Source organism: Scyliorhinus torazame, chromosome 16, assembly GCF_047496885.1.
Source record: "Scyliorhinus torazame isolate Kashiwa2021f chromosome 16, sScyTor2.1, whole genome shotgun sequence".
Lineage (NCBI taxonomy): Eukaryota > Metazoa > Chordata > Chondrichthyes > Carcharhiniformes > Scyliorhinidae > Scyliorhinus > Scyliorhinus torazame.
In genome coordinates this window covers 34,853,639-34,872,962 of record NC_092722.1, presented here as the reverse complement: position 1 = coordinate 34,872,962, position 19,324 = coordinate 34,853,639, and the positions used below count along the sequence as shown (strand labels likewise).

The following is a 19,324-nucleotide window of genomic DNA, read 5'->3' as shown; positions in this document are numbered from 1 at the left end:
ACGCAGACACGGGGAGAAAGTGCAAACTCCGTACACAGTCACCCGAGGCCGGAATTGAAACCGGGTCCCTGGAACTGTGAGGCAGCAGTGCTAACCACTGTGCTACCGTGGAATGGAATACTCGCCGCTTACCTGGATGAGTGCAGCTCCAACAACACTCCAGAATAAATGCTGCCTAACCAGCGACGTCCACATCCCGTAAATTAATTTTAAAAGAAACACTTAGAAATATGCTTTGTTTCTTTACTCTTTACTATTGCCATTCACTTTATCTTTTGTTCCATGGCATCCTGGTATTTAATCCTCCCATCCTCTAACCCATCTCTGATCTACCCTTTGGCTCCACCTCGCCCTCTCCCCTTTTTCAAGGCATAAAACCCCCATCACATTTCTACATCTCCAGTTCCATAGAAGAGTCATGTTGGACTCAAAACATGAACTCTGTTTCTCTACAGACGCTGCGGAGCTTTCCCAGCACTTTCTGCCTTTATTTACATCGCCAACATATATGTGTGTCTGTCCTGTTGTTACCTCTGCCTCTTCCCCCCCCCCTCCCCATCCCCATTATTTATCATTCCATTGCCCCTCCCCCCCCCCCCCCCCCCCCCCTTTGTCAACCAATTTTTCCTCACTTTTTCCTGCACACCCCTCTTGGCTCTCGTTCTTGCTCTTTATCTCTCTTCCTCCCCTCTCCCCTGAAGCGGATGTGCACCCATCTGGAATTCCAGAGGAGTGGTCAACGCAACATTTTCTTGTGGGTATCACCGAGCCAGTCATTTGCTCAGACAGACTGGGCCACAGATCTGGCGGGGGCTTCTGAGGCTTGTCACTGGAGTCTTGGGAGGCTGATCACGGTGAATGTGACATCCGATTATCTGAGCCGGATAGTCAGTGCGGGGCTGGACGTTGAAGGGGCACATGTACCCTGACTAATGTACAGGAGCTGAATGTCAATTAGTGACTATATCCAGTATTAGCTGATCCATCGTGCCTGTGAAAGATCTTCCACATTATATAGAACAGAACAAGCCCTTCGACCCACAATGTTGTGCCGGCCACTTATCCTAATCTAAGATCAACCTAACCTACACCCCTTCAATTTACTGCTGTCCATGTGCCTGTCTAAGAGTCGCTTAAATGTCCCTAATGACTCTGACTCCACCACCTCTGCTGGCAGTGCATTCCACGCACCCACCACTCTCTGTGTAAAGAACTGACCTCTGACATCTTCCCTCTACCTTCCTCCAATCATTTTAAATTATGTCCCCTCGTGACAGCCATTTCCGCCCTGGGGAAATGTCTCTGGCTATCCACTCTATCCATGCCTCTCATCACCTTGTACCCCTCTATCAAGTCACCTCTCTGTCTTCTTTGCTCCAGTGAGAAAAGCCCTAGCTCCCTCAACCTTTCTTCATAAGACATGCCCTCCAGTCCAGGCAGCATCCTGGTAAATCTCCTCTGCACCTTCTCCAAAGTATCCACATCCTTTCTATAATGAGGCGACCAGAACTGGACACAATATTCCAAGTGTGGTCTAACTAGGGTTTTATAAAGCTGCAGCAAAACCTCGCGGCTCTTAAACTCAATCACCTTGTTAATGAAAGCCAACACACCATACGCCTTCTTAACAACCCTATCAACCTGGGTGGCAACTTTGAGGGATCTATGTACGTGGACCCCAAGATCCCTCTGTTCCTCCACAATTCCAAGAATCCTGCCTTTAACCCTGTATTCAGCATTCAAATTCGACCTTCCAAAATGAACCACATGACATTTATCGAGGTTGAACTCCGTCTGCCCCTTCTCAGCCCAGCTCTGCATCCTGTCAATGGCCTGTTTGTGGTGCAGTGGGTAGCGCCCCTGCCTCTGAACCAAAAGCTCCGGGTTTGAGTCCCAGGACTTGATGGCCAAAGAGGGTGCATTGATAACATGGCCAACAGGTTGAGTTTCAACCTGCAAAATCCTTCCAACACATGCCGATAGCTGGAGGTAAGAGTGGGAGAGATTCCTCATCAGCCATGCTTGATGCGGATGGCGTCCCTTAAGTTATAAGTCTTTGGTGACAGACTAGTGACCTGTTCCAGGGAAAACCTCGCTTTGGGAACAGATGAAAGTCTGCTTTATGCACCACTTGGTCTGGGAAGAGAAACATCTACAACCAGCCAGGAGTATAAAAACAGATTAGAAGAGCTATTATAAAAAGGAGAATAGCTGAAGTAGATGCTCGTCCATTAGAACATAGAACTGTAATCTGCAACAGCCCTCGACACTATCGACAACTCCACCAACCTTCGTGTCATCGGCAAACTTACCCACCCGTCCACTTCCTCATCCAAGTCATTTATAAAAACCACTAAAGAGCAGTGGTCCCAGAACAGATCCCTGCGGGACACCACTGGTCACCGACCTCCAGGCGGAATACTTTCCATCCACTACCACTCGCTTTCTTGTTTCGGCAAGCCAATTCTGTATCCAGACAGCTAAATTTCCTTGTATCCCATGCCCCCTAACTTTCTGAATGAGCCTACCATGGGGAACCTTATCAAATGCCTTACTGAAATCCATATACACCACATCCACTACCCGACCTTCATCAATGTGTCTCGTCACATCCTCAAAGAATTCAATGAGGCTTTTGAGGCATGACCTGCCCCTTACAAAGCTGTACTGGCTATCTTTAATCAAACTATGTTTCTCTAAATAATCATAAATCCTATCTCTCAGAATCCTTTCCAGTATTTTGCTCACCACAGACGTAAGACTGACGGGTCTGTAATTCCCAGGAATTTCCTTATTCACTTTCTTGAACAGGGGAACAACATTCGCCTCCCTCCAATCATCCGGTACTACTCCAGTGGAGAGTGAGGACGCAAAGATCATTGCCAACGGCGCAGCAATCTCCTCGCTTGCCTCCCGTAGGAACCTTGTATATATATTGTCTGGCCCTATCCTGATGCTTTTCAAAATTTCCAGCACATCCTCCTTCTTAATATCAACCTGTTCGAGCCTATTAACCTGGTTCACACTGTTCTCATGAGCAACAAGGTCCCTCTCTCTACTGAATACTGAGGCAAAGTATTCATTTAGGGCCTCCCCTATGTTCTCAGACTCTAAGCACAAGTTCCCTCCACTATCCCTGATTGGCCCTACTCTCACTCTGATCATCCTCTTATTTCTCACAAGTGTAGAACGCCTTGGGGTTTTCTCTAATCCTTCCCGCCAGGGCTTTTTCATGCCCCCTTCTACCTCTCCTAAATCCATTTTTGGATTCCTTCCTGGCGACCTTGTAACCCTCTAAAGCCGAGTCAGATCCTCCTTCCTCAACCTTACGTAAGATTCCTTCCTCCTTTTGACTAGAAGCTCCACTTCTCTTGTCATCCAAGGCTCCTTCACCTTACCATTCCTTCCTCGTCTCAGTGGGACAAAACTATCCAGCACTCACAGCAAGTGCTCCTTAAACAACTCCCACATTACTGTTGTGCATTTCCCTGAGAACATCTGTTCCCAATTTATGCTCCCCAGCTCCTGTCTAATAGCAGGATAATTTCCTGTTATAACCGGCCTACTTACCATTGGCTGGCGACTAATGACTATCCCACAATCCTGTGGGAGTATGAGCTTCCCCAATGAGGGGGGGCGGAGAAACCACTAGTAAACTCCTAGTATAAATAAAGCTGGCCAGTTCAGGAACCAGCAGGAAGGAGTATGTAGCAAGGGAAGTTACTGCCACTGTTATGTATATATGTTATAGTAAATAAATGTTATTACTTTGTATCCTTAAAACTCGTGCTGGATTCTTCGTGGCCCTTACAAAACTGGCGACGAAGGTTAAAGTGAATAGCTGTCTACACTGCTGAAGCCACCTCCCTGGATTTTTGTTGGATACAGGTTGGAAGTTGTTTTCTATTATACCATGCCTCTGTACGGACGTTTGGATGTTTTTGATGCTGCGCTGGAAAGCTGGAACCAGTACACATAACGGATGCGTTACTATTTCCGGGCAAACAATATCACCGAAAACGAGCGCCAGGTGGTCATATTGCTCACCGCCTGCGGCCCGCATACGTTTGGGGTGATTAGGAGCTTTACGTACCCAGCTGCGCCGGACACCAAAACGTTTGATGAACTTGTGAATATAGTGGAGCAACATTTTAACCCAACCCCGTCCACGATAGTCCAGCATTACCGGTTTAATACCGCTGAGAGGACCCCTGAGAATCCCTTGCCGATTTTCTATCCAGGCTACGCAGGATTGCGGAGTACTGTGACTATGGTGAGACCTTGTCAGAAATGTTACGCGACCGTTTGGTTTGCGGTATTAACAATGCGGCCACCCAGAGCAAGTTGTTAGCGGAGCCAACATTGACTTTTCAACAGGCCATTCAAATAGTCTTGTCCCGGGAGAGCGCAGAGCGAGGAGTACAGGAGCTACAGGGAATGGAAGTGCATGCCTTGGGGCGCAACCCCTTCCGTCCGAAAATGTCCCCCCGCACTCCTGCGGTACCTTGGGCGAGGCAACGTCCGGACCGACGCCAGTGGCCGTCAGACATTCCTCCCTGAAGGGAGTCTTCTCCAGAGCCAATGGATGAGGAGCCATGTCCGTGTCAGACTTGTAGGCGCCGACCCTGTCGCGGACGGCGGTCCTGGGGGCGCCAGAGGCGCCGTCGTTCTGACCGAAACTGGGACCAGCCCAGGGGCCGTAACTGGGACCAGCCCAGAGGCCGTAACTTCCATGTGGATGAGTCTGCGGCGACTACTCCTGAGGACGTGGAGACGGAGGATGACTGCCTGCAGCTGCATTGTGTGGCAGCTCCCCATGTGGCGCCCATTAAAGTGACAGTACGGGTCAATGGCCACCCGCTTGAGATGGAGTTGGACACTGGCGCAGAGGTCTCCGTGATCGCCCAGAGGACATTCGACCGCATCAAGCAGGGTATACAGACCCTTACATTAACCGACTCACAGGCCAGGTTGGCCACCTACACGGGGGAACCACTGGACATTGCAGGAACTACAATGACCCCTGTTGTCTATGGACGCCAGGAGGGGCGTTTCCCACTTATCGTGGTGCACGGCCATGGACCCAGCCTGTTGGGTCGGGACTGGTTGCGCTATTTGCGGTTGCAATGGCAGCACATTGTCCAAACAGTTTCTGAAGGGTTGACTGAGGTGCTAGGACGATACCCAGATGTATTCCAGCCTGGTTTGGGGAAAATAAAAGGGGCCGTAGCCCGTATCCAAGTTGAACCAGGAGCCATGCCGCGCTAGTTCCGGGCGCGCCCAGTGCCTTACGCCTTGCTCGAGAAGGTAGAAGGGGAGCTCACTCGTTTGGAGAGTTTGGGTATTATCAGGCCCGTCCGTTTTGCTGACTGGGCAGCACCAATTGTACCTGTAATGAAGCCAGCTGCCACAGTTCGCTTGTGTGGCGACTATAAACTTACAGTGAACACGGTTTCCCGACTCGACCGATATCCAATGCCTCGCATAGAGGATCTCTACGTGAAACTTGCAGGTGGACTCTTGTTCACAAAATTAGATATGAGTCACGCCTACCTGCAGTTGGAGCTGGACCCTGCCTCCCGACCATATGTAACGATTAATACATACCGGGGCCTGTATGAATATACACGGTTGCCCTTTGGAGTATCCTCTGCCTGCGCAATTTTTCAACGTGTTATGGAGGGCATTTTGAGAGGTTTACCACGTGTGGCTGTCTACCTAGATGACGTTTTGATTACAGGGACGTCGGCGCAGGAACATTTGGAAAATCTGGAGGCTGTCCTTAGACGCCTTTCGGAGGCTGGAGTCCGTTTACGTCGCACAAAGTGCGTATTTCAGGCAAAGGAAGTAGTCTACCTAGGTTATCGGGTGGACCGCGAAGGTCTGCACCCCGTCGCAGAGAAGGTGCGTGCAATTCAACAGGCCCCCGCCCCGATTGACACTTCGCATCTTTGTTCTTTTCTCGGTCTTGTAAACTATTACGGGAAGTTCCTCCCCAATCTGGCAACTACGCTGGCCCCGTTGCACCTTCTGCTAAAGAAAAATCACACCTGGGTTTGGGGTCAGCCGCAAGAAACCACTTTCCGGCGGGTAAAGCAACAATTGTCGTCTGGGTTACTAACCCACTATGACCCTGGAAAGCCTTTGCTCGTCACGTGTGATGCATCCCCGTATGGTATTGGGGCCGTCCTGTCCCACAAGATGGAGAACGGGGCCGAGCGACCGATAGCTTTCGCCTCCCGCACATTGACTGCAGCGAAGAAAAAGTACGCGCAGATCGAGAAGGAGGGCCTGGCAGTGGTTTTTGCGGTGAAACGCTTCCACCAGTACGTGTACGGCCGCCATTTCACTATCGTGACTGATCATAAGCCTCTGCTGGGACTTTTCAGAGAGGATAAGCCAATACCGCCATTGCTTCTGCACGGATCCAGCGCTGGGCTTTGTTGCTTGCTGCATATGAGTATTCTCTGGAGCACAAACCAGGAACGCAGATAGCGAATGCCGACGCACTGAGCCGATTGCCTTTATTGACCGGCCCCATGTCGACCCCCACGACCGGTGATGTGGTTGCAACTCTAAACTTTATGGACACCTTGCCTGTCACGGCATCACAGATCCGTGAGTGGACGCAGACGGAGCCAGTCCTGTCAAAGGTTCGGCACATAGTCCTGTATGGTGGGCAGCATAGACAGCTCCCAGGCGAGTTGCGGGCATTTTCCTCCAAGCTGTCAGAATTCAGCGTGGAAGACGGCATCCTCTTGTGGGGGACGCGTGTGATTGTCCCGGAAAAAGACCAGGAGTTGATACTAACAGACTTGCACAATGGGCATCCGGGTGTGACCAAAATGAAAATGTTGGCCCGGAGTTATGTCTGGTGGCCAGGCCTCGACACCGACATTGAGAAGGTGGCCGAAAACTGCTCCATTTGCCAGGAGCATCAGAAGCTTCCGCTGGCCGTGCCCCTACATCACTGGGAATGGCCAGGGCGGCCTTGGGCACGCTTACATGCAGATTTCGCAGGCCCTTTTCAAGGATCCATGTTCCTTCTACTAATTGACGCCCAGTCCAAATGGCTAGAGGTGCATAAGATGCAGGGGACAACGTCCTGCGCAACAATTAAAAAGATGCGTTTATCGTTTAGTACGCACGGCCTCCCCGAGGTGTTGGTCACAGATAACGGCACTCCATTCACGAGTGAGGAGTTTGCGAGGTTCACGAATATGAACGGCATCCGCCATATCCGCACTGCCCCTTACCACCTGGCTTCAAATGAGTTGGCAGAGCGCGCAGTGCAGACATTCAAAAGAGGCCTAAATAAGCAGTCTTTCGGATCAATGGACACGAGACTGGCTCGCATTTTGTTTACGTACAGGACCACCCCCCCCCCCCATGCAGTGACTGGGGTAGCTCCCGCAGAACTCCTAATGGGCCGGAGACTTCGCACCCGCCTTAGTATGGTTTTCCCGGACATTGGCGCAAAAGTACGCCGCACACAAGAACGGCAGGGACAGGGATTTTCTCGGAACTTTGCTGGTGGTGTCCAATGGGTTCCTGGTATAATCTTTCGCCAAACGGGCCCTATATCTTACCAAGTGCAAGCCCAGGGTCGTCTCCAATGAAAACATGTAGACCACGTTCGGTCCAGAAGACTATCCCCTCAAAAGATTCCCCGCCCCCGGAGCTCATTTCTACAGCCGCAGAGACCGGAGACAAGGGAAGGTAGTCCTCACAATCTTCCACTAGTGCCTCACTCGAAGCCTGCGCAGGTCGTTACGGGACCAAATGGAGATAGAGATGCTGACATGACGGAGGCAGCAGACTCTGACTCCGAGATGGAGACACAGGATGCATCAGAGGGGGAATCCTCGGGTCCACGGGCCGTGGATGTACAACCGTTGCGCCGTTCATCACGGAAGCGCCGGTCTCCGTCTCGTTACACGCCGCCTGATCCAGCGCCGCGTGCAAATGGCGTCCGGCCTGCGGCCAAACGAGTCCGACGCCTTCCTTCGCCAGGGTGGATTCCTTGGACTTTGGGGGGGAGGGATGTTATAACCTGCCTACTTATCATTGGCTGGGTACTAATGACTATCCCACAATCCTGTGGGAGTATGAGCTTCCCCAATGAGGGGGGCGGAGAAACCACTAGTAAACTCCTAGTAGAAATAAAGCTGGCCAGTTCAGGAACCAGCAGGAAGGAGTATGTAGCAAGGGAAGTTACTGCTACTGTTATGTAGATATGTTATTGTAAATAAATGTTATTACTTTGTATCCTTAAAACTCGTGCTGGATTCTTCGTGGCCCTTACAAAATTTCCCCTCCCCCAATTAAATACAATCCCATACTGTCTGTTCCGATTCCTCTCCATGACTATGGTAAAGGTCAAGGAGTTGTGGTCACTGCCACCGAAATGCTCTCCCACCGAGACATTTGACACCTGGCCTGGTTCGTTGCCAAGCACCAAATCCAATATGGCCTCCCCCCTAGAGGGCCTATCTACATATTGAGTCAGGAATCCTTCCTGGACACACCTGACAAAATCTGCTCCATCTAAACCAGGCATTGTCAAACTCGGGGGGCACAACCCGCGGGTGGGTCGCGGGCGGGTGTCGGGAGGGTCGCGGAGCCGTCCGTCGCGGCGCTCCCAATCGCGCAAATCCGCGCGCAACAGCCACAGCAGCCGGCTTTTAATAATGCCGGCTGCGAGCGGCCTTCAAAATTACATAGAATTACATAGAACATACAGTGCAGAAGGAGGCCATTCGGCCCATCGAGTCTGCACCGACCCACATTAATCCCTCACTTCCACCCAATAACCCCTCCCAACCCAAAATGGCCAGGAACAGATTTTAAAAATTCGGCCGCACTGCGCATGCGTGCCCCATCATGTCAAGATCGGGCACGCATGCGCAGTGCGGCTACATTTTTTTTTAATATGGTCGCAGCCTTTTTTTTTCAAGTTTGGGGGACCAAAGGGACAAAGAGACCACTGGGGCCAAAGGGACCCAAAACCATTTCCTCCATTTTTGTCGGCAATAAACAACGTAAGAGAAAATGGTGGGTCGCGCAGGTTGGCTGGCGTGGGCCGCGAAGGCCGGCTGGCGTGGGCCGCGAAGGCCGGCTGGCGTGGGCCGCGAAGGTCGGCCGGGTTGAGTCCCAAAGGTTGGCTGGTTGGTAAAAATGGGTCCCCAGAAAAAAAGTCAGCACGGTAGCATTGTGGATAGCACAATTGCTTCACAGCTCCAGGGTCTCAGGTTCGATTCCGGCTTGGGTCACTGTCTGTACGGAGTCTGCACATCCTCCCCGTGTGTGCGTGGGTTTCCTCCGGGTGCTCCGGTTTCCTCCCACAGTCCAAAGATGCCAGACAATGCTTGGAATACGAGCATTAGGAGGTGATTAAATCTTTACAGGTCCAGAGATGGGGTAACCCCAGGTTAAAGAGGTGTGAATTGTGTCAAGCCAGGACAGTTGGTAGGATTTCGCAGGCCAGATGGTGGGGGATGAATGTAATGCGACATGAATCCCAGGTCCCGGTTGAGGCCGCACTCATGTGTGCGGATTTGTAAAGATTTAATCACCTGCTAATGCTCGTATTCCAAGCATTGTCTGGCATCTTTGAATCTGTCTATATATATATGTTTCTGGAACATACCTCTTCATTCACCTGAGGACAGAGCAGCGCTCCGAAAGCTAGTGATTCGAAACAAACCTGTTGGACTTTAACCTGGTGTTGTAAGACTTATTACTGTGCTCACCCCAGTCCAACGCCGGCATCTCCACTTCATTGAATAACAAACCAAGTGACATCGTGAGGACCAAGCGGGCTTATCTGTCGCATTAAAGTTAACCGAAAATACTGGGTCACAAAGTTCGGCCAGCATAGGTCCCGAAGGTTGGCCGGTTGATAAAAATGGGTCCCCAGAAAAAAAGTTTGAAAAACACTGATCTAGAACTAGGGGGCACTGTTTAAAAATAAGGGGTCACTCATTTAACACAGAGATGCGGAAATGATTTCTGTCCTAGAATTGTGAGATTTTGGAATTCTCTTCCTCAAAATACAGGAGGCAGAGCTTGGAATATCTTTAAGACAGAAGTAGACAGATTCTTGGTAAGCAAGGGGGTGAAAGGTTATTGGGGGTAGAAAGAAATGTGGAGTTGAGGTTAAAATTTGATCAGCCATGAGGGGCCGAGTGGCCTATTCCTCCTAATTTATATGTTTGTATGTCTCTCCTTCAATGTATATGAGGTGGACTGTAAAGGTAAAGTTGCCACAGTCCCAGGTGACCATTGGCTGCTTTCCCCTTTGAGGGGGAGAACTGACTGGTGGTGATTTAACCTGAGGATCACCACACCTCAGGCGAGGGGCAAGGTTGAGAAGGTGGGGCCTTCATGAATAATCTCAGCTGGTACAAACCAACTGTCCAGCCAGGGGAAGGAGTGAGCTGCTGATGTGAAGCTGGGAGGTGCCACCAGGGGGAGTGAGTGAGCTGCTGGTGTGAAGCTGGGAGGTGCCACCAGGGGGAGTGAGTGAGCTGCTGATGTGAAGCTGGGAGGTGCCACCAGGGGAAGGAGTGAGCTGCTGATGTGAAGCTGGGAGGTGCCACCAGGGGGAGTGAGTGAGCTGCTGGTGTGAAGCTGGGAGGTGCCACCAGGGGGAGTGAGTGAGCTGCTGATGTGAAGCTGGGAGGTGCCACCAGGGGAAGGAGTGAGCTGCTGATGTGAAGCTGGGAGGTGCCACCAGGGGGAGTGAGTGAGCTGCTGGTGTGAAGCCGGGAGATGCAGTCAGGGGGAGGGAGTGAGGTGCTGGTGTGAAGCCGGGAGATGCAGTCAGGGGGAGGGAGTGAGCTGCTGGTGTGAAGCTGGAAGGCGCCGCGTGGGGGAGGCAGTGAGCTGCTGGTGTGAAGCCGGGAGGCGCCGCCAGGGGGAGGGAGTGAGTGAGCTGCTGGTGTGAAGCCGGAAGGCGCCGCCAGGGGGAGGGAGTGAGTGAGCTGCTGGTGTGAAGCCGGGAGGCGCTGCCAGGGGGAGGCAGTGAGCTGTTGATGTGAAACCGGGAGGCACCACCAGGGGGAGACGCTGAGCCGGGAGCCCGGACGGGTTTTTCTGCTGCACCAGTTGGGCCGCGGCCGCCATATTAGTGCCGCCGTCGCTTCGCTGTCGCCTGGGGACTGGCTTCATTTACCCGGGGAAAGAGGGGCGGCGACGACATCCTGCTGGCGGAACCTCTGTGCAGCTGCTCGGCCAGGGTCCGGGGTCCCGTTCGGAAGGCGCTGGATCGGCTTTCATGTCGAGGTAAAGGCCGGGGATCCGGTCCGCGGTGGGAAGGATCCGGTCTCCGCTCCAGAGGCCGCCCGGAGCCGGGGAGTGACCGCCGGGGGCCTGAGAGCGGCCCGGGGAGGCCGGGGGCCTGAGAGCGGCCCGGGGAGGCCGGGGGCCTGAGAGCGGCCCGGGGAGGCCGGGGGCCTGAGAGCGGCCCGGAGCCGGGGAGTGACCGCCGAGAGCTGGCCGGGGGCCTGAGAGCGGCCCGGGGCCGGGGCCGGGGCCTGAGAGCGGCCCGGGGGCTGGGGCCGGGGCCTGAGAGCGGCTCGGGGGGGCCGGGGGCCTGAGAGGGGCCCGGGGGCCTGAGAGCGGCCCGGGGGCTGGGGCCGGGGGCCTGAGAGCGGCCCGGAGGCCTGAGAGCGGCCCGGGGGCTGGGGCCGGGGGCCTGAGAGCGGCCCGGGGGCTGGGGCCGGGGGCCTGAGAGCGGCCCGGAGGCCTGAGAGCGGCCCGGGGGCCGGGGCCGGGTGATCAGCGACCCTGGAACTCCCAGCGGATTGGAAACATAACAAATGTCCGCCTCTCCCATCGAGAACCATCTCCCTCCGGGTTCCCAAAGGGTGAAGCCGGACAGCCCGGCCCATCTGCGGTGATGCCCGGAATAGGGATTGGCAAAGCTGTCTGGAGTTGCATTTATATAGCGCCTTTGCACCACCGGACTTTGCAGCCAGTGAATTACTGTCGAAGGGTCGACTCTGTTGTCATGTGGCAGCCAGTTTGTGCACAGCAAGCTCCCACTATAGCAATGTGATCTGTTTTTGTGGTGTTAGATGAGGGATAAATATTGGTCAGGGCGCTGCGAACCGAATCCCTGTTGTTTGAAATAGTGCCCTGGGATCATTGGCACCGCCTCAAGAGTCTCCGTACAACGGCTCGGTGGAATGGCAGCACCTCTGACAGTGCCGCATTCCCTGCACTGCACCAAGCGTCAACCTGGATTTTTGTGCTTGAGCCTCATGAGGGTGGCACGGTGGTTAGCACTGCTGCCTCCCGGGGACCTGGGTTCATTCCAACCTCCGGTGACTGTATGGAGTTTGCACTTTCTCCCCGTGTCTACCTGGGTTTTCTCTGGGTGCTCCGGTTTCCTCCCACAGTCCAAAGATGTGCAGGTTAGGTGGATTGGCCATGATAAATTGCCACCTAGTGTCAAGGGTAGGTGAGGTTAAGGAGTTATTGGGATTGGGCAGCGAAGTGGGCTTGGGTGGAGTGCTCTTTCAGAGGGTCAGTGCAGACCCGATGGGCTGAATGGCCTCCTGCACTACAGGGACTCTGTGAAATGGGCTTGAGCCTGCAGCCTTTTGACTCAAGGTGAGCATACTACTAACTGATCCACTGATGATAGTTTACCTGGACCTTCTGAAAGCCTTTGGTAAAGTGCCACATTAAAGATTGGTACAGCAGCTTAAGACACCGGAATCCAAGGTTATCTTGGATGTAGGTGAGGTATCGGCTGAGAGGGAAAGCACTCGTCAAAGGAATGGTATTGGATACTGAAGGAATGAGCGTCTTGTGGTTTGGTGCTGGGACTTCTGCTGTTTCTGGTGGCTATATCGTGGATGTGGAAGCAGAGTATTTTGGGCCAATTTATAAATGTCAAATCTGAATGTTGGTGGGAAGGGCTGATGCGCTCTGCAGGAAATGATCAGGGGAGAGAGCTGAGGCTTTTAAGGGAAAGGTTGGTGCAATCGGAATTGTGATTTGAACAAGTAGCATTAAAAGAGGGAAAATGCACAATTTCAAGAGGGCTCTAGTCTATCTTAAACATTGCACAACTCTGGAAACCATAAGAGAAATTTGGAGTGGGCAACTAAGTACATAAAGAAGTACCTGAAATATGAGAAAATACAAGATGCTGTGTTTATTCAAAAGAAGGTGTAGGGGCTGATCTTGGGATGTTTAAGATCGGCAAGGACATTTGTCAATATCGGTGCTTGAAGTAACTTCATGTTCATTGGTGATATCATGATTACAGTATTGGCTTCAGCTGAATGATTACCAGATTAAGCAACCTGGCGTGCTGTCCCTAGCATTATCTTGTAAATAATCAGTTGAGAAACTTCCTGCTCGAGTTGCTCATCCCCAGTTATGCAGTTTTTTCAAGTTTGGGTGCTCATTCCACTCTCACTGAGAGGCAATTGTGCCGCGGTGGTGTAAAGAAAGTGGCTTACCACCCCCCCCCCCCCCCCCCCCCCGCAGCACTTCAAGCTAGACCACTTGTATCTAGCTAAGATTTTACTTTAACATATGGTTTAGATTTTGTGATTAGGCTGGGGCAGATCATGTACCAGTAGAATTGTTGGGAACTATTTTCTGCTGTCCTGGTCCTCGAGATAGGCTATTCAGAATGGTTCATAAGATTTCAATGCACTGGAATGATCTGGAAAGCTCCTTGGAAAACAAGCTTTTCCCACCCCCACACCTCCGAATGCTGACAGGCAATGTCACAAGCGTCACAGCGAGGTTTTGGCTGGCGTTGTAGAGTTAGAGTTTGGCCTTCAGACAGATGATTTTGCATCATGCTGATCATTGGCTGAAAACTTTTGTATTCAATGCCTCTTCATAAAAAAGAAGATCCAGTCAGCTCACAGGTGACCCAAAGAAGCTCCCAAGCGATATAGACAGGTAAGTAAGTGAGCAACAGGGTGCCAGGTGGAGTATGTGGGGAACTGTGAGGTCATTCACTTGGACCATAAGAATGTGAAAGCAGAATATATTTTAAAAGTCATGAAACTTGTAAATGTTGTTCAAAAGGACTTGAGTGTATACCTGTAAGGAACACACAATTAGCATGCAGAGACAGCAAGCAATTATGAAGGCAAATGCTCTCCTGGCCTTTATTACAAGGGGCCTGGAGTATAAGAATAAGGAAGTCTTGCTCCGGTTGTACAGGGCTTTGATGAGACCGCACTTGGAGTATTACGCAGTGTTGCTCTCCATTTTTAAGGACTGGATATAAATCTTCTGGTTGTGGATCATTGAATATATTTGAGGCTGAGATAGACAGATTTTCAGTCTCAAGGAATCACGGAGTATGGGAAACCATATCAGCCACCTGAATGGTGGAACAGACTCGATGCACTGTGTGGTCTTCTCCTGTTCCTGTTTATTCTATTCTCTCACACCTTTATCTAATCGTTGTCACACTTTAAATATTTGTGTATCTGAACTCCGTTGCCTCCTTATCATTTAGTGTGCTTTATCATCTTACCATCGTCCACCGTCTCTTTGCCCAGCCTATTAACCCATCCCCTGAAATTACTTGCGGTCCTCTCTGTGATTAACCATGCATTGGCTGTGAATATTAGAATTATGGCCCCTACATTTTCAGAAGAGAACAGTGACCTTGGAGGAACACCACTGTTCAAACCCCTCCTGTTGAGGTTGGGTGGGGGGGTCCATTCACCATACTGTGCATTTCCTTAATCACTACACTATTAATCTTAAACATTTAAAACCTGTCCGACATGACTTCCGTTTGCAAATCTGTATTGCTAAGTCATGTCTGTCTTGATGAATGTTAATAATCTGCTGCACGATATTTTGCCACTTAAAGTCTACCTCTTAATATTAAGCCAGGTCTGTAGTTACCTGGTTTATTTCTTTTTGACAAAAGTGATGCATGTTCGCCCTTGAAGACCCGTAGCAAAACTTCCATATCAGACCATCTTTGAGCGTGTGGTCCATTTCTAACCTAGCATGGATCTCAGAACACAGCAATCAGGGTAAATGTTGCTTCCTGTTATTTGAATTGCACCAATTTCTTTTCCAGTCATTCCTTATCTATAATTATCCCATCTGATTGTTCGCTTGGATTGTTCATTCCCACTATCACACTGGTGTGCGAAAATCAAAGCAAAGTGCTATTTCTCGATAAGATGCTTTCTTTGACTATTGTTTTACTTAAATGCAAATTTACCAAAATTGGCATTTCCATTAATGTCCGCTCCCTGCTGGTCTTTTCTCATTTTCTCTTCACCTTCCTAATCTGTTCTTTTATTCCATCTATATTTCCTACACTCCCTGGTCTGTGTAGGGGCCATAATTCTAATATCGCAGCCAATACAGAAAACCGGGAGCATTGGGCGGCACGGTGGCGCAGCACTGAGGACCCGGGTTCAATCCCAGCCCCAGATCATTCTCCCCGTGACTGCGTGGGTCTCGCCTCCAAAATCCAAAGATGTGCAGGGGAGGTGGATTGCTCCTTAATTGGAAAAAAAAATGAATTGTGTACTCTAAATTTATTTTTTAAAATCAGGGAGTGTGGTTAATCACCGAAAGGACTGCAAGCAATTTCAGGGGATGCGGGCTGGGCAAAGAGATAATGGATGAAATTTAATCCTCAGATTTGGCTTTGTACACATTTTAAATTATTTTAATTCAAATTCCCAAATCCGAGGAGCTCCAGCTCCAAATGCACCATCTGCAAATTGTCTCCAATTTGAACGTTTCTTACCTATCAGGATTTTTATCTCCTTGCAATTTTACTTTATTCACAAAATATTTGATAGAACATTACAAACATTTCAAGGTGGCCATCAGAGTGCAATAATGTTCCAGTTTTGACTACAACATAGGTCAGGTTGTACTCTTGAGGTGTTTCAGTACAGCCAAAGAAACATTGCAGACATTTCCAAATGGTGCATAGTTGTCTGCATAGATCAGGTTGCACTCTGAGGTGCTTCAATACATTTGTGATACATGTAATATTCACTATATACACTCAATGTGAGTCATAGACCCCGAGGAGGTTCTGTACAGCGCCCCTCTCGTACCGCGGTGCACTATGGCTGAACGGTCTTAGAACATGACCTTCCCCCAAGCTTTAGTGCTTCCCTCAGCACGAAGCCTGGGTTTTGGAATGTGCCCATCTGCAGCATTTGATCAGGGACACCTCTTTGCACTAGAAGAGCAACAAGTTTCGAGCAGACCAAAAAATATCTTTCTCCAAACAGCAGTCGATGTTTGTCTCTGTACGTCCCTGGGAACAGCCAGAGGAACAGAGTCTTGCATCACAGATCTGCTCGGGGTGAACCTCCATTTTCATTTTTCCAGTGAAGTACAATTACTTTTGATTGCTTCCTTTAATTTAACAAATTCTGGTGTCTGCTTTTGGAGGACTCCCATCTTTGCGTTACTGACTGCCTCCATATTATTTCCTGGAACTTGCCTCGGTGCAGTTAGGACTAAAAATTAACTGATCTCAAAAGCAGTTATGGGCACATTATAGAAACCCCTCGCCTTCATTGCCCTTTTCCTTTCTCGTACCTAAGTCTATCTTGGAGTAATTAAAGCCACTTATTATTATTGTCCTGTTATTCCCTTGTTTTTTTTCTCTGATTTGTCTAAATATCTCCTCTAACCTTCAGGCAGTGTATGTGTACGAGTTCCCTTAACTAACCAAATAGGTTCTGAGTTTCCATTATGTTTATGCTGCAGTGCTGTAATGAAATCCTTAATTAATATCGTTGTCCCTTGTCTGACTGTCTTGCATGTTTCCCTCTTGGATATTTCCTAAGCTGGAGCATTTAGCTCCCAGTCCTGCCCTAACCTAAGCTGCCTCTCGGTTAGTGCTGCTGAGTGTTTTTAGTGTTCCCAATAGACTGGTATGAAAGGAGTGCAGATGGAGTGAAGAATACTTTATAGAGTGTGTCCACAAATACTTTCTAAATCCCTGGGCGCGATTCTTTGCTCCCGCGAGAATCGCCTGGGTCGCCAAATTTTCCCACGACACTGGTCCGACGTCCTCCTGTGATTCACGGAAGCGGCCAGATCGGCACAATCGCGTTTTGCGCGGCGCAGTACAGTGAATCGCCCGAGACAGCCAAAATGACGATTCACCGGTACCCCCGCGATTCTCCGGCCTGGATGGGCCGAGCGGCCTGCCCAAAACGGCGGGTTACCCCCGGCGCCGTCCACATCTGGCCACTGCCGGCGGGAACAGCATGGGAATGCTGGGGGTGGGTGGGGGGGGAGGGATCCTGCACCGGGGGGGGCCTCAAATGGGGTCTGGCCCGCGATCGGTGCCCACCGATCGTCGGGCCGGCCTCTCTGAAGGAGGACCTCCTTTCTTCCGCAGCCCCGCAAGATCCGTCAGACATCTTGCGGGGCAGACTCGGAGAGGACGACAACCACGCATGCGCCAAGGCCTGGCGCGCGTAAATGATGCGACGCCGCTCCTAGCCCATTATCGTGCCCTGAATTGGTCGGGATAGGGGCCGTTTCGCGCCGTCGTGAACCTCGACGGCGCAAACACTCTGCCTCCATTTTAGAGAATCCCGCCCCCTATCTTTCAAGGCCAACAAGGAATGAAGCATTGCTGAGTTAATTTCAGACAAACTAGGCTGGATAAATAACTCGTCAAGAGTGGAGACCAATTGAAAATTAATCGCAACAGCATCAGGTTTGGAGTAAAAATAAGAAAAACAGTCAGTGAAGCAAAAGATACGTGTACTGGGTTGAAAAATGCAAAATTCAGTGAGGTTAAATCTGATCTGGTGCAAATTAAGCCAATAAGGAAGTTAACAAACAGGATGTGTGGTCAACAGTGGGAGATCTTTAAATAAGACACAAATTTGAGGCAAACACAAATTAATAGAGTTCAGTGGAAAAACTAATGAGAAATAAACAAACTGGGTAAATACATAGAAACAGGGCTGGCTTATTAAAGAAAATCACTGGGGAATATAGCAAAATCTGATGAGATAACTGCTTCTGAAGCAAGGAGTGGTGGACAAGTCGTGAGGCTCTGATGACTCACACCCAAGGCTACAGAAGGAAATAAGTGAGGCGTCACAGAGGCTCTAACCACCGTTTTTCAATCTCTTTAGATATGCCAATTGGATTGGATTTATTTATTGTCATGTGTACCGAGGTACAGTGAAAAGTATTTTTCTGCGTGCAGCTTAAACAGATCATTTAGTACATGGAAAAAAAAACATAATAGGGCAACACTAGGTACACAATGTAAATACCTAGACACCAGCATCAGGCGAAGCATACAGGAGTATTAATCAGTTCAGTCCATAAGAGGGGTCATTTCGGAGCCTCGTAACAGTGGGGAAGAAGCTGTTTTTGAATCTGTGCGTGTTCTCACACTTTTGTATCTCCTGCCTGATGGAAGATGTTGGGAAGAGTGAGTAAGCTGGGTGGGAGGGGGGTCTGTGATTATGTTGCGTGCTTTCCCATGGCAGCGGGAGGTGTAGATAGAGTCAATGGATGGGAGGCGGGTTTGTGTGATGGACTGGGCTGTGTTCACGACTCTCTGAAGTTTCTTGCGGTCTTGGGCTGAGCAGTAGCCATACCAGGCTGTGATGCAGCCAGATAGGATTCTTTCTATGGTGCACCTGTAAAAGTTGGCAAGAGTCGGTGTGGACATGCCGAATTTCCTTAGGTTACTGAGGAGGTATAGGCGCTGTTGTGCTTTCTTGGTGGACCAGGATAGATTTTTGGTGATGTGTATCTCCACCTCGGCCCTGTTGTTGCAGACAAGGCTGTGTGCAGTACTTGCTTCCTGAAATCAATGACCAGCTCTTTAGTTTTGCTGGCATTGAGGGAGAGATTGTTGTCGTTGCACTACTCCACTATGTTCTCTAGCTCTATCTCCCTCCTGTATTCTGACATGGACTTAACCAAAGTAACACCTCTGTTCAAGAATGGACAGGAGGATAAGCCAGATAATTAGCAATCAGGTGGTCTCCGCACTAGTTGTGGGCACACACTTCGAATCCATACTTCCACATTAAATTAGTTAGCATTTTGAAAGGTATGGATCCATTAAGATCAGGTAGTGCAGGCTTGTAAAAGCAAGTTATGTTTGATAGATTTAATTATTTTTGGAAAACGTGCTTGATTGGTGAAGTGAATGTGGCAGATATACTTTCAGAAGGCATATGGTGAGGCATCACAAGGTACAGGCGTATGGTATAAAAGAAGATAAGAGACCGGATTAGTTAAGAGTGGATATTACCGAGATTGGAGATGAGTTGGAAATGGTGCATCCCAGGGTCACTGCTCA

At 50.2% G+C, this 19,324-nt stretch overlaps 1 protein-coding gene across 1 annotated transcript in view; it reads left to right on the top strand.

The window, feature by feature from the left end:
• Positions 1 to 11,092: 11,092 nt before the first annotated feature.
• The window catches only part of ube2j2 (ubiquitin-conjugating enzyme E2, J2 (UBC6 homolog, yeast)), a 49,961-nt gene continuing 41,729 nt past the window's right edge, over positions 11,093 to 19,324 (top strand). Inside the window, exon 1 of the mRNA XM_072478239.1 lies at positions 11,093 to 11,286. The gene's annotated coding sequence lies outside the window, so the exon portion shown is untranslated. The remainder of the gene's footprint in view (positions 11,287 to 19,324) is intronic.